This window comes from Delphinapterus leucas, chromosome 3 (genome assembly GCF_059928025.1).
Source record: "Delphinapterus leucas isolate spDelLeu-1000000601 "Yukka" chromosome 3, BTC_Dleu_Yukka2, whole genome shotgun sequence".
Lineage (NCBI taxonomy): Eukaryota > Metazoa > Chordata > Mammalia > Artiodactyla > Monodontidae > Delphinapterus > Delphinapterus leucas.
In genome coordinates this window covers 20,372,932-20,387,873 of record NC_143131.1, presented here as the reverse complement: position 1 = coordinate 20,387,873, position 14,942 = coordinate 20,372,932, and positions in this window count along the sequence as shown.

The following is a 14,942-nucleotide window of genomic DNA, read 5'->3' as shown; positions in this document are numbered from 1 at the left end:
TAACTATATCCAATCACCACGATGTACACTTTAAATATACCACAATACAGCTAAAAAAATCCCAATGAGAATTTTTTTAAAAAAGGTCATTTGTCAAAATTGTTAGTTATCCCTTCTCATCCTTTTACCTCACCTGCAATTCAAAGCATATTTCTATGGGTATTGATTTAGATTATGAAAGATGAGATTTTCTTTTGTCTATACTCAATCTGGAAAGCAAATAAAGTGATAATAGTTGTCAGTGGGTGAGGATTTTTATGTGTAGGGACATGATGTCCTAAAGGTACTAGTGTTGGGGAGGAGAAGAGACAGTTTCAGGGACTATAACTAAAGCTATGTTGACGTGAAGCAATAAGGAAGAAGAATGAGATCACGGGATGAAATAGAAAGGCAGGTCTGGCTGGGGTGACCTACAGAAGGGGTCTGATGAGAAGAGGTAAGGGCAGACATTGGCAGAAGCTGAGGGAAGCTAGTAGTGGATGGCACTCTACCTCCTGCACTGGTACTTCTGACCCTCTGTAAAAGCTCCCCAACCTGTTGATATTGGACAAGAAGTGCTTGAACCTTCTTGCCCTCTTGGGCTGTATATCTTTGTTGCCCGGGTATCCCCTTAGTGAAGCGCTTCTTGACAAAAATATTACAAATGTATGAGTAAATTTAAAAAATGGAAAGATAGGTATTAGCTTCATTATTTTGCTATGATTAATTTCTCCCCTGTAACAAAGGTGTCTTCCTCTATTTCCTGGAAAACTAAAAATGGTTTCTTACAAGCTCTAAATGTTTCCTGAGTCCGTGTGAATATATAAGTTGAGCTAAAATCTCACTTAGAGCTGTATTTTAAACTTAAAGCTAAAGTCACCATGAAAGAAAATGGAAGATAAAACTACAAATATAGTAGTCTAAATTTAATTTAATCAAAATTTAATTAAAAATTCTCAAGAAAATCGGGAAGATTTTCTATGATATAAAAGAGAAAATGTATAAGAATACAGGAAGGAAGCAAGATATGTTTTTTAAAAAGGGATTACAGAGACTACAAAAATATTCTGTAAATAATAAATTGTAAATAACATTCTGCAAATAATCTTGTAAAAATAAATAATTGATAATTTTTTGTGCAGCTAAGCAATATTCACATTGAAGATATTCACATTCTTCACTGAAATATCAACTAGGAGAAGTACATCAAACTTCCTTTACAGAAAGTAAACTTGCATTATACATTTTCTAAAATAGGTAAAATTTTATTTCCTCCATTATTCTTTAGGTATTTTACACTGTGCATCCAAAGAATCTTGAAGAATATGATACCATATTATGTGTAAATCAAAACTAGGAGAAATATGCCACATTAACTTGAGTAAACAAATTATTTTATTATTTGTGAAGTATGAACAATAGCTAGATTTGTACTATTTTTTTGAAGTTCACATGTGCCAGGATTAGCCTGGATTTCAGTATGTTTCTATATTTCATCCTCCGTGATTGTGTTGTTCTTTGCATTTTAGTTGTCGTGGCATCTCCTTGATGAGTAAAGCTCTATATTATTTGAAACCAAGTTCACCTTTACTTCCTGAAAGCTTGTGGGTTTGAAAAACTAGAGTCCATGTTAGCACTGACCAGTCCAAGTTCACAGTGATCATCTGTCCTTCACAATTCAGTGTTTATTGTCTACACTATTATTAGACAATCCTCACTATGCTTTCAATTCATTACAAGTCACAAACAGAATGACCACTCTATAATAAAGGAAGTAGTGTTGGAGGAGAGATTTCAGATCTAAATACAGCCAGAGCTGGGCCTACTCTATTTAACACCCCAGTTTACTTTTCCACAATATTATCTTTTAAATAAGTCTCATGTGGTAATTAAGCTTTTAAGACTCACCTGTGGAATCACTGCCTTACAAGAAAACAACCGTCAATAAGATATCAGGTATTGAATGTTATTTTAGCATAAATATATTTTGCAATACAGTTTACCCTTGAACAATGCAGGGATTAGGGGCACTGATCCCCTGTGCAGTGGAAAATCCGTGTATAATTTTACAGTGGCCCTCCGTGTCCTTGGTTCCACATCTGTGGATTCAACCAACCATGGATCAAGTAGTACTGTAGTACGTGTTTACTGAAAAAAATGCTCATGTAAGTGAACCTATGTAGTTCAAGCCTGTGTTAATTCAAGAGTCAACTGTACATAATTGTACACTTTTTAAATTATAGATATTAAATTTTAGAAATGTGAAAAATTTCTAGAGGAAGAAAATAAGATATTGGATACAACTCATAACCCAGCATTGAAAGATAAAATAATATTTTGTGTAATTTTCTCGAATTTTCTATATATTCCTCCTAATTTTTAAGTTTAGCAACATGACACAACCTTCCTTTGATAAATCATGAATTATATACACCATTCCTTATTAGAAACACTTGTTTCTAAATTTGGAGTTCCCCTGACATCTTCTGCTATCACCCACTTATTCTCACTTTCTATACCCAAGTCTTACTCGATCCTGAGGGTTGTACATTGTTGTTTCCTCAGCAGGTAAATTTTCCAGCAGATATTCACAAAACTCGTTCCCTCGCTGTATCTAGATATCTGCTCAGATGTCTCCTCCTTACAGACATCTTTCCTACCATACAGTTTTAGAACAGCCAGCCCAGCAACTCTCTATCTATTCCCTCATATCACTTTGCTTATTTGCTTTGTATCATTTGTCTTGCGCCATTCGAAAGAAATCTTCAGAAGAGCAGAGACCATGTCTACTGCTGCCTCCCAATGCCTAAAACAGCCCCTGGCACAGAGTGAGTGTTCAACATAGTTATTGAGGTATAAATGAATATGTTGGTATATATTTTTTCCCTTTCCTTGTTTGTATAACCTTTGTTTCTCTAACTGGATTAAGAGAAACTTGAGGCAGTGAGAGGGTCTTACATTCTTTGTAAATCTCCTCATACACTTAGAAGAATTGTAACTGAAAGTGGGGTCTAGCTGCTCTCAGCTCAAAAGCCAATAAAGAGGCAAGGTTGGTGGAAAGGAACGTTTGCTTATATTGGATGCTGGCAACTGGGGGTGGGGGTGGGGGAGGGCGGACTCCTGTCCATAGGCTAACTTCCCACCCCCCCACCGACAATCAGGGGGCAAGAGTGTTTATAGACAGAGGGAAGGGGCTACATGCAGAAACAGCACGGTCAGCTCTGACAGTCATCTTGAAACTGGTCATGCGGTGGTCTGACCAGTGTCATCTTGGTTGTTTTAGGTACAGTTAATCTTCAGTTCCGGGGTCAGTTTGTTCCCATTTCTCTGCGGCCAATTCTCAGAACTGCAGCAGCTCATGTCATGGCTACAGTCTGGTCATCCTGTAGTTAATCTCTTCCACTCGGTGGGGTTTTCAGTACCTATAAGACAGCTCACAGGATATGGCTCAGAATATTATCTATAGCCCTTGAGGAGGAACTAAAGGTCCTTGACTTTGCTTAATGACTAAACTATTATTATTTATTCTCCTTTGACTGTTTTCCTTTGTTTCCGCATTTTCTCGCTTCTCTGATTAAACATATTCTTTGGCTAAAGTTTTTCCACAGACAAAAGGCAGGCTGAGGACATGGGGGGCAAGGACCATAGGGTCCTGCGCCATTTCAGAATGACTTGATAGGCAAACTTTGCCATGGCGTGGTCTCAACTAATAGTTAATTTTTTCAAAACCTTTTCTTTACAAAGCCTGTATTTCCTTTTCTAGCTACAATAATTAATTTTGAAAAACTATACCTTCAAAAAAGCAAAGAGAAGAGAAAGAGTGGTAGTTGGAAATGAGATGTGTAGGAGTATCTTCTTATATACCTTCTCAAAGTCACTAGACAATTTTTTAAGAAAGTTGAATGAAGTACCAGCTAAGCAAATGAAGCGTTAAATTGTCCGAGGGTGTCCATCACCGAAAGAACACGCTGGCCATATGGATGAATCGACTGCATTAGTCTGGACATTTTACGATGGACATATATCAATTCATCATCTTCCAAGGTGAATCGTATTTTTTGGGAAAGTCTCTGACACAATCATATTTATTACCTTAGTAGAAATTTGATGATGATCTATAATCTTAACATAAGATAGGGAGGAAAAGAAAGAATATTCAGAAGAATGTATTTTAATAGTTTGATAAGGAACACATATGATTCTCTCACGGTGACAAAATTAAGCCATAAGAATAATATGCTAAAAATTTACCTAAACTGCACTTCATTAAAAAATAAAATCTTAAGGAATGTGGAAAATTATTCTTTGTTACAGATGATTTTATTTGAAGAATTTTGTTACATAAGGAATACATTGGAAACGATTGGTTTGCTTTTAAGAATGTTTTCCTCTAGTTTTCGTTTTACTCCACATAAAGGCTTGAGAGAGGCATAGTGCTTCTTGGGTTGAATTGGAGATATCTTTGACCGTGAATCAAGACAAGGTGAAGCCAAGAGAGCAAATGACCAGCTCACAGGTCAAGCATGCAGTGCGGTACTTTACAGACAGCAATTTTGTGAAGAGAGAATACTCTTCATGACATTCATGAGCAAGTCCTCAGGAGTATGAATCAGGGATCCTGGTTCTTTCAGAACTTGCTGTTCTCATCTGTAATATGAGAGCCTAGCAAGTAATCTGTAAGGTTCGTATTCTTAGTTTTCTATCTTTCTACCTTTTTTTTTTTTTTTTTTTTTTTGCGGTACGCAGGCCTCTCACTGTTGTGGCCTCTCCCATTGCGGAGCACAGGCTCTAGACGTACAGTTTCAGCGTCCATGGCTCACGGGCCTAGGCGCTCTGCGGCATGTGGGATCATCCCGGACCGGGGCACGAACCCGTGTCCCCTGCATCAGCAGGCGGACTCTCAACCACTGCGCCACCAGGGAAGCCCCTATCTTTTTACCTTTTATGGATTCTTAAGTATCACTGTCCCAAGACACTGAGGTTTTATAGGCAATTGTTGTTTATAAAACTTGCCTGAGTTTCATTGATTTTCACTTATTTTATTTCAATTATGGTAATTAGTGAATTTAAATAGGCTGAAAACAATTTACCAAATATGAACATATGAGATTCCAGGTGATTTTTACCTACAAAGCCATTATAAAATAGCTTTCATTTGTATAATAATGAGTAACCAATAAACATTAAATAACATGCTTTATCTTGATTGATAAAAAATAAATCTGAAGGAAATATGCTATAAATGATCTCTTGCTGGAAGAAGATTTGTATTTCTTTTTTTTAAATGACACTGTACATCAGAAGAATTTGCACCCTTTTTTTTTTTTTTCATTTGGGTGTAGTTGTTTTACAATGTTGTGTTAGTTTCTGCTGTACAGTGAAGTGGAGTTACCTGTGCTATACAGCAGGTTCTTATTAGTTATCTATTTTATACATATTAGTGTATATATGTCAATCTCAGGCTCCCAGTTCATCCCACGCACCCCCCGCTTTCCCCTCTTGGTGTCCATACGTTTGTTCTCTACATACGTGTCTCTATCTCTGCCTTGCAAATCAGCTCATCTGTACCATTTTTCTAGATTCCACATATATGCATTAATATACGATATTTGTTTTTCTCTTTCTGACTTCCTTAACTCTTCCTGACAGTCTCTAGGTCCATCCATGTCTCTAGAAGTGACCCAATTTTGTTCCTTTTTATGGCTGAGTAATATTCCATTGTATATATGTACCACAACTTCTTTATCCATTTGTCTATAGTTGGACATTTAGGTTGCTTCCATGACCTAGCTAGTGTAAATAGAGCTGCAATGAACTTTGGGGTGCATGTGTCTTTTTGAATTATGGTTTTCTCTGGGTATGTGCCCAGTAGTGGGATTGCTGGGTCATATGGTAATTCTATTTTTAGTTTTTTAAGGAACCTCTGTACTGTTCTCCATAGTGGCTGTATCAATTTACATTCCTACAAACAGTGCAGGAGGGTTCCCTTTTCTTCACACCCTCTCCAGCATTTATTGTTTGTAGATTTTCTGATGATGCCCATTCTAACTGGTGTGAGGTGATACCTCATTGTAGTTTTGATTTGCATTTCTCTAATAATTAGTGATGTTGAGCATCTTTTCTTGTGCCTCTTGGCCATCTGTATGTGTTCTATGGAGAAATGTCTATTTAGGTCTTCTGCCCATTTTTTGATTGAGTTGTTTGTTTTTTTAATATTGAGCTGCATGAGCTGTTTATATATTTTGGAGATTAATCCTTTGTCCATTGTTTTACTTGCAAATATTTTCTCCCATTCTGAGGGTTGTCCTTTCATCTAGTTTATAGTTTCCTTTGCTCTGCAAAAAACTTTTAAGTTTCATTAGGTCCCATTTGTTCATTTTTGTTTCTATTTCCATTACTCTAAGGGTGGGTCAAAAAATATCTTTCTGTGGTTTATGTCAAAGAGTGTTCTTCCTATGTTTTCCTCTATGAGTTTTATAGTTTCTGGTCTTAAATTTAGGTCTTTAATCCATTTTGTGTTTATTTTTGTGTATGGTGTTAGGGAGTGTTCTAATTTCATTCTTTTATATGCAGCTAACCATTTTGTAAATACTGATAATCTACTTTAAAATTAGAAAGCAAAAATTAAAAGAACCTTAAATATGTGCCATTACCTTCAGGTCTTTGTCCGTCTAGTCTGGCATGTGGGCATCCACAGTGGAACACCCTACAGCAGTCCTAGTGATCAGAGTAACTTGTGGAAACTTTGATTTCCAGAAAAGCTGTGCACTTTTGTTAGGTTTAGGCTTATGCACTTTAGGCAGTAACTCATATAATTAAATCAAAATTGTACTTTACATGTACTTTGTGAATATACTTAGTGAATTTAAAGATACTTAGGGAAAGTGTCAACCATTTTTCCAAATATAATCTGATTTTATAAAAATAACTTAGCAGCAAGATCATTTTGAAGTATATGTTTTTTCTTAAATCTAGTTTATGCACATCATATACCAGTGTGAACAAAAATATCAGGAAAATATAATCGGCACAAAATTTGCTCAGGATTCGAAGTCCTGACATTTTAAGAACAACTTGCCCAAATCGTTCAAATTAACGAGCTACCTTATTTTTTCAAATTAAGGCTAGAATTTTTATTTTCAATTATTTGCAAATAAAGTCATGGAGGACTCTAATTTTTCTAAGGATAGTCAAGGAAAGTCACAGTATAATAAGAGTTTAATGTATTTGTCTTTGGTTTTATTTGGGATTCGTATGATCAACACATTTTAGTTCTCTTTTAATTATGTGGGTGTCCATAAATGCATACAATAAACCACAAAAATTCAAAGCAAACAAATGTGCACTCCCCTTTCAAATATCAACCTTTGACATATTTTAATGAATTATTACAATATTTATTGAAATGTGACTTTCAATTTCTTATATGAGGCTTGTGTCATTATCTATTTTCCAACAAATACGTAGCTACTTAGATGCTGTTTTAGGTGTTTAAAATTAGTCCAATAAACTTTTAGGTAAAAATAGGGAGTCCCTATTCAGATTATCAGTTCAGTCTCAGATTGGTGGGCTCTCTTTAACCCTGCGTTTCAAGATAAACGTCCTTTCCTGGGAGAGTCCATTCCTACCATGTGTTCACTGTGGACATTTGGGCAAACATATGCTAGACTCACTGTGGCTTCATTTCTTTTGTGTCTGCCTTTTCCACTGAACTGTTAGCTCCATTTACTCAGAGACCATATGCCTTTTGCTTACTAGTTTATTTGAAGTAATTAGCATAGTGCTGGGCACTTAGTGGTGGATTAGCAAATTTGTTTGTTTGTTAATATTAAAGCATGTTGAACAAGAATTCATTATAGTCTACCAGGGACTGTTGCAGAAACTAAGAATACAAAGTTTAAAGGAACCATGTTTCTTTTTATTGTACAAGGGGAGAGAGAATAGATAAGTATATAAATATGGAAGCTGAGGCAAAGAAAGCTTGAAAAGTGTTAAATAATTAAAAAGTGTTAAATAATTAAAGCTGTTTCTCTACTGAAAATTGGCAGAGGTGGTGAAGAAAGATGGCAAAATAATAGGGCAAAATAAATCATAAGGCAGGTTGTGAAGATTGTGTTTAAAACTAATTGTATTATCTTCAGAAGTTGTATCTGAAATAAGAAAATGATCACCGTAGATGCCCTCCTCAGGAATACCAGGGCACACCTGCCCTGATGTTTGAAATGTGAATCTTCTGTGTTGGGTTGCTTTTCTTTCTCGTGTATGTAGTTAATGGCCTCTAAATCACTCAATGAATAATAAGAACTTAAAACATAAACATGCTAGAACACTTTGAAATATTAATATAGTTAATTTGATTTATAATATCATTCTCGATGATAAAGAACTAATAGGAAGACTTTTCCTGCATTTTCATTCTTCAGTTACACTGGGAAAGATCTTTCAAAATTATTTAAATGATAGTATTTATCCATTAGCAGTTTTAGGAAAAGGAAAAGAAAGATAATACTCAGGAATTTATGACATACAGGATTTAATTATGTTAGTAAACGGATATATTTTGTGAATTTAAATTTATAATTAACCACAAATGGGGCTTCCTTTTCATAATAATTAAATTCTTCTAGTAACTAGACATTTAAGGCAAAACAGATCTTTTTTTTTTTTTTTTTTTTTTTCAGTACGCGGGCCTCTCACTGCTGTGGCCTCTCCCGTTGTGGAGCACAGGCTCCGGACGCGCAGGCTCAGCGGCCATGGCTCACATGCCCAGCTGCTCTGTGGCATGTGGGATCTTCCCAGGCCAGGGCACAAACCCGTGTCCCCTGCATTGGCAGGTGGACTCTCAACCACTGCACCACCAGGGAAGCCCCAAAACAGATCTTTTAGGCTCAGAGGCTAGAAGTCAATGTGTCATTACAATATATTTGCTCTTAATATTACTTATTTAAATATTTGACCTCTATTTATACATGTACTTCTCTTTCAGATATTATTAATATATTTAGCTGCTAATGGTTGTTTACTAGATTGTTTTAGACTGCTTGACAAAATCAACTGGTTGAAAACTATTTCTCAACTTGAATAAAGTTCAGATACCAAAGAAAATTTCATTTTTACATGGCAATTTTCAAATAAAATTTGACTTTATGCTGTATTCCTCCCTCATCAGGAACATATTAAAAAGACATAGTGAATCTCTCATGGTACATAATATGAGTCAAATCCACAACTTGAACTGAAAGTTTCTTTTCATATTTAAAGTAATGTGATCTTACTTATGAAATGCCAGGAGACACACCTTATAATGGAAAGGTTAACTAGCTTTTACCATTCTCAGAGCTTACCAATTTCTCACCAGAGTGGGTTTGTGGGTAAGACTCAAGATGTGAAGTTTCATATTGTCTTCACAGCACCATTTATTGTAACCAGTGCAGGTGAAAGAGTGAAAGCCCTAAGATTCCTGTTACTTAGGAGGTTTTTGTTATTTGTTGTTTTGTTATTGTTGTTTTGCTTTTAAGCCATGAGGATGGTCCAATAGCATTATAACTGCCTAGGAGCAGTGAGTTTGTATATATGTGTGGTGTGTATATATGCATGCATGCATGTGTGTGGGTGTGTAAAAAGTTGAGATTGGTGGATAAAGCTTAATGATTCTCCAGGTACAAGGAGGAAGACCTCGTGGGCCTTGAGACAAATCTTTGATAAACCACCTCAGTCGACTTAAATATGGTGACTTTCCTACCGTGTAGCTACCACCTTCCCCCATTATAAAAATAGGTAAAAAATGTTTGATTGGGACTCTTTAGCTTGGAAAACACTTGAAGTCGGAGATTAAGTCATACACTATAAAATTATAAATGTCCAGTAGAGTGTATCTTATATACTGAATATTAGACACATACTATACACAGTTTTAATAGACAAATTTGAAGATATATCTATGAATTAAATTTTGAAAATACTTAATTTCAATGTATGAATGACATTTTTTGTGGTTTCTTATACAATTAAATATATTGCTTATAAAAACGATGACTGAAATATCATTTATGATCAATTTAATCTCATCATTTACAGTAATACTAAGTGTGATTAGGAAATGAGAAGGGCAGCAGAAGGAGTGGGGAAGATGGACAGGATTGAGAGAAATTTCACAGGTACCATTGACAGTGTTACTGACTTATGAAAACGGGAGGCATAAGAGAAAAAGATTGACTACTTTACAAATGTGTGACACCCCTAAGTTTCTTAAGACATTAATTTTATATTCAATTTGGATTGATCATTTCTTGAAATAAGTTTAATTGGCCTATGAAATGCACCATTTAATAAATAGTAAACCATCTTATTCACTGTATTCTCAAATTGTCTTGAAGACACTAAAATCAGGTAATTTGTATTATAAAACTTACAATTCATAAAATTCTGATATGCATATATTATCAATCCATTAATTTAAATATAGCATTAAATGGAAATTCACATTGTAATTAATAAAAATAGTGGAACCAGAATTTCCAAATAGAGTAAGCAGACAGCTATAGACCATTAAATGCATAATAAATCAACCTCATTTAACCTTGAATATCTACAAAGATGGATAAGTAGAATAGTTATATGAAGAGGCATACTTTTAAAAAGCCAATATATAGGTGAAAGCTTAAATTTTTTTCATAAAATATACAGTTAAGGATTTAATATTTGGATGGAAGGCAGTTTTTTAATTACTATTTTTTATTAGTACATGGATGGCTCAGAGGAAAAAATAATCTCTAGGAAATTCTGTGCGTGATTTATGAAATGTATTTTTGCAAGGGCAGGTAAATTACAGCTAATACAACTTCCAGTATTTAAAAGTGATCTGAAATTTACATTTAGAATGTCTTGTTTCTTGGCAGATGTTTCAGTTACTGGATATTTTTTTTTTCCAACTACAATATATGTCTTTAAAGATTAAAATGCAATTTCTTAGTTTTGGAATGAAAGGAGTTGGGAAAAGCTGAATTAAAAAGTTTAGAGGAAAGACCTCTATTGTCTTTCCATTTTACAATATTTTTGTGGTTTTCTTTGTGAAACAAAATGAATTTAACTTCATCTGCATTTCAGTTTTTTGTATTCGGACAGGAGGGTAATCTGCCCTGTTTAGGATGTTTTCTGGCCCTGCCTTTCACCAAGAGGGGGTGAGTTTCAGATTCAAGTTAAAGTATCTATCAGGTACCCAAACAACCTCTGACCAACCAATTTGAGACAGCTTCCAGAGCCTGATTGATAATAGAGATGGGACTCCATCTACTTAACCTGGACTTTCAGTCTGTGATAAAAGTTTATCTTCAAAGTGAGATAATAGAATATAGTTAATACTTCGTTAGCTTGATTCATCAGCTTTCACCATTGAGACATATGCTGTGTGGTTCTCCATTTGTACTCTTTCTGGAGCCCTGCGAATGTCAGAGTTGACGCTGCTTTGGAGGCATTTCTCTGTAATAGTTTATATACACAACACAGAAGTCAAAAATACTTTCTCTGTGATGATATATAGTCACATACTAATCCATTTATTATAGGTATAACCACTAATAACCTGATGTTTTTCACATCATCCTAGTTTTATTATACTGGGCTTTCCAGTCAATTCGGCCACGTTTATCCACTTATTTACATGGCCTCAATGGAAGTAATCATTGTGTATCACCATAACTCTACCAAATTCATTCCCTTCCCAACATTCTCCTTCGCTATCAGTTTACTATAGTGCTTGCAATCCCCTGCAACATTTCTCATGGTTTATTTTCTAGCACTACCCATTTGACCACTCAGTTGTGCATCTTCTTCAAATCTCAATTGGATTTAGCTTTTTTATCATGCCACTCAGGTGAGAAATCATTGGCCTTAGTCTAATTTCTGCAGTTTCTTGGTTGTTTCTGCTGACATCACGCCTCTCCTCCACCAGTGTATTTGTCCTGGTTTTGTGCCACAGCTATTTAAAAATAAAAGTTCTCACCTTTTCCCCTGAGATCTTGCTGCAGTCAGGGTTCTGACTTTCTCAGAAAACTACATCCCCTCTACCCTTCAACCAGGTCATCAGTATTATCACCTCCTTCTCCATTTTTCGGGAAATGTATAGGAAAGATAACAAACAACCTTCAACTTCACACTTTAACTTGTGACTGCTTATTATGAAATCTTTAAACAACCCAACTATATGGCTGTATTCGATATTATCTAAGAAGCTCTGAATTATAATTCTGTTGCTTCACCATTTACTAGTTGTGCCACTTTGGGCCAGTTATTCAAATTCACTATGTCTCATGGCATGATTTTTCCTTTTCTTCAAATCTATAGGTTTTTGTTGTTATTCTGATTGAATACAGATTTCTTGGGATAGTACAGTGTTATTGAGAAAAGGAGATAGAGGCTGACACTAGAAAAAAGAAAACTGACTTCCAATTTACACTATATTTATACCAATTCACACTACAGTAGCCTTTTCATTCATAACTTTAGAAATTGGCAAAATTAAAGCCCACATATGTATACTAATTCAGGAAGGTCTTTGGTGTATATAAGCACACTAGTTTGGGCATTAATTCCTATTTAAAGTTAAGGGCATTCTTACCAGATTCAGATTTTTTTGTTCAAATTTTTTGCGATTGATATAAGGTAGAATATTTATACCCTTCTCTCCCCAATTTTAATAACATTACTTCTATATCATCACTCATAAGGGCTTTTTAATGCATGTGCTTCCAAAATGGATACTTTCCAAAATGAAAAAATATTAAACTTAGATGAACACAGTGTACACTTTTATTCATTCAGTAAATATGTATGTAATGCTTACCATGAAAAGTTTAAAGTGTCAGGATACAACAGTGAAAAAGAAAGTCAAAATCCTCTTATAATTTAACTTATATTGTAGTAGAAAGCAGCAGGCAAATGATATTCAATAAATGTAGTGTATGTTAATACATACTAAGTGCTATGATGAATATAAGTCAGAGTAAGTACCTAAAGAGTGATGGATCAGGATGTAGATCTATTTATACAAAGATTTGGGAAGCCTTCTTGAATAAATTCATATGTGAGCCGAGACGTGATTTAAGTGAGGAAATGAGTCATATCCAAAATTAAAGGACAATATTTGGAAGACGGAATATCCAGTGCAAAGGCACAGATGTGGGAGCATACTTGCCCTGTTCAGAGCTCATCAGTCATCGTGGCTGGAGAACAGTAAGAAAGGGAGAAAAGATGCAGGAGTAGTCGAGGATAGAGAAGAATACCAATAACAGATCAGGTAAGGCCTCTAAGGTCTGGTAATGACCTTGGATTCCATTGCAAAGATCCATCTAAAATTGAAAGTCATTGGAGGGCATTGAACAAAGGAGTAATGTTATATGACTTGCACTTGAAAAGGATTGCTGTCATTTCTGAATGAAGAATACAATACAAGAAAACAAATGTGAAAACAGGAGGACAGGATCACGTATAACAGAATTGAAGGTATTATGTATAAAATAGACAACTGAGGAGAACATACTGTAGAGCACAGGGAACTCTACTTAATGTACTGTGGTGTCCTAAGTGGGTGGGAAATCCAAAAGGGATGGAATATACGTATATGTATGGCTGATTCATTTTGCTGTGCCGTAGAAGCTAACACAACATTGTAAAGCAACTATACTCCAGTAAAAACTAATTTAAAAAAAAGAATTGACGGTATTATGAGCATAGATCATGTTGCCGAGTGTGGTAAAATCTTGGATCTGTTTTGAAGATAAAGACACAATGGCTTGATAGAATGAGTGTGGGGATAAAATAAAATATCAAGGATAGCTCTGCAACTTAATGTAATTTGAGATGGGAAACATGGAAGGCAGAAAGATGATTTGAGGGAGAAAATCAAGGGTTAGATTCTGGAAATCCTAAGATGTAAATTATTTTTCATACTTTAGCTTCTTTAGTAGCGTTTTTAATTTTCTGAATAGATGTCTTTTTTTTTAGATAATTCCAATATACTTAAAATGTTGATACTATTAAAAATGGAATAACTTTAATATGTTTTCTAAATGGTTATTTTGGCATAATTTCTTCTATTTTATAGGAAGATCTTATATTCAGTAACCCTACCAACTCTCTTTTTAAAAAAATTTTAAAAAAATTAATGTAATTTTTAACGGTTACTTTCCACTTACCATTAGTACAAAATACTTGTTTTATTCCCCGTGTTGTACAATACATCCTTGAGCTTACCTCATACCCAATAGTTTGTACGCAATACATTGTGCCTTCTCCCCTCCCCACTGGTAACCACTAGTTTGTTCTCTGTAGTAACATGTAAATTTTTATAGTAATCCAAGTGAACATGTCTAGTAGCCAGTTAGATATTCATGTGTGAATTTGGGGAAACTGTTCAGGTTAGAAACTAAAAATTGAAAATTAAAAGAACATGGGTGACTTTGAAAGTCACAGCATTGCATTAAATCACCTAGGAGGAAAATACAAATAGAGAAGAGAAAGGGCCTGAAAACTAAGCCCTGGGGCATTTTAAAATTCAGAACTTAGTAAAAATGGGATTTGACGAATACTTTGCCCTTGACCAGAGTTTAGCAAGGCTCCTGTCCTGTCTTTCCTCTGTCCAGCCCAGTCTTAGCAAGAGTCCTGCTAAGTCAATTTAGTGGGAACACACCCATCCTTGATATCCGATCACTCTTGGTAACTAATCAAGTGTTATATCCCCCCAGCTTTCATGTATAAATCCTTGACCTGCCTTCAGCCAGAGTCCTCTTAAAACAGTTTTGCAATAAACTCTCTAACCTTGTTGTCTCCTCTTATTAATTTTCCATCCACTGATGCCCTCACTCTGCTCTTTGGCTACAAATCCCCAGCTGTCTTTGCTGCATTCTCAGTTAAGCACCGTCTCTTTCCCGTATTGCAATAACTCGAGTCGTCTGTACAATCTTCCT